Genomic DNA, 1,128 nt, shown 5'->3' on the forward strand with positions numbered 1-1,128 from the left:
GTGGGCTTAGCTCAACACTATCAACTTGTCCTGGAAGATTTGGGACTGGGACCGACTCTCCCAGCAGTGGTGGTATAAGCTCAATGGCCAGAGGACATGTGGCAGGATGCGGGCTAGGCAGTCTCACCGTGCAGGAAAACAGTGATCTCAGAGTCTCCTTGGCCACCTGCAAAATGCTGGGTATTTTGTGGATGATCATAGGAGAGAGATGATCCTGGCGTCTCGTCTAGGCATGTGAAGTCTGCTTGTGATGAATTGGATACTTGGCAGGACTCTTGTCCTGTCCAGTGAGATGCAGTGGTGCCCAGCTTTAGTGGTGGAGAAGGAGCTGGAGATCAATGGAGAAGCCATCATCCACAAGCCATACTGTCCCATGCCTTTGCCAACAGACCACATGCCATAGCCCTGAACAAAGACCAGTCCAGGATAGTAACCCTCAGGAATTTGCCCCCTAAGTCCAGCAGCTTGATGTCCTAGTTTAGACTGCTCCTAGACCAAACCCTTCCCGCGTGGCCACCTTCCAGGGGAGATATGGACCTCCACCTCCTAGAGGAGTCTCGGCACGACCATGGGCCACTCACCCTCAGGAAATTCCTCCATTGCCTTCAGGTCTTTTGCCCTGCACTTGTGTACAAGCTCTATACACTGAAACTTGCGCCTGGTGTTAGCGCAGGTTTTGGGATGCAATGGATCGTGCTAGGTGGGGCGGGAGGCAAGTAGGGGAAATCCTCTTCCTTGGACTCTTCATCATCCAGGTTCCACGGTACCTCCTAGGAGAAAACAGAAACACCTGTAGGGTGGCATGTAAGTGGGACAAGAGGGGGCGATTTTGGCTTTTTGGTCCCATAGCACTGGGAGTTACCATGACCCACAACCTGGGAGGAACATACCCTTCTCCAGGAGCACATACATGATGTCACTCACATTGTAACCCAAGCACACACACTCACACACACTCGCACACTCACACAAGCACACACAGAGTCCTAGGTGGGCCAGGGAGCATTAAAGTGGTGTCCTGGTAGGTCCTCTCCCAGCGACCCCCTGCTTACCGCTGGGGCAACGCTGGCTCCTGGCCTGCCAAGTCTGAACAGACTCCTGATGCCTTTCACCATCGTCTGAAATAGG

General features: G+C 53.3%; 1 long non-coding RNA gene across 1 annotated transcript; it reads right to left on the reverse strand.

Moving 5' to 3' along the window:
- Window positions 1-1,128, reverse strand: LOC119241062 (uncharacterized). The gene is made up of 3 exons (XR_005124241.2): window positions 1,053-1,128; window positions 582-770; window positions 1-328 (listed from the first exon to the last, which is right to left on the reverse strand). It is a non-coding gene; the product is annotated as an uncharacterized LOC119241062 (long non-coding RNA).

Source organism: Talpa occidentalis, unplaced genomic scaffold (genome assembly GCF_014898055.3).
Source record: "Talpa occidentalis isolate TD23 unplaced genomic scaffold, MPIMG_talOcc4v2.1 talOcc4.12, whole genome shotgun sequence".
In the NCBI taxonomy this organism is placed as follows: domain Eukaryota; kingdom Metazoa; phylum Chordata; class Mammalia; order Eulipotyphla; family Talpidae; genus Talpa; species Talpa occidentalis.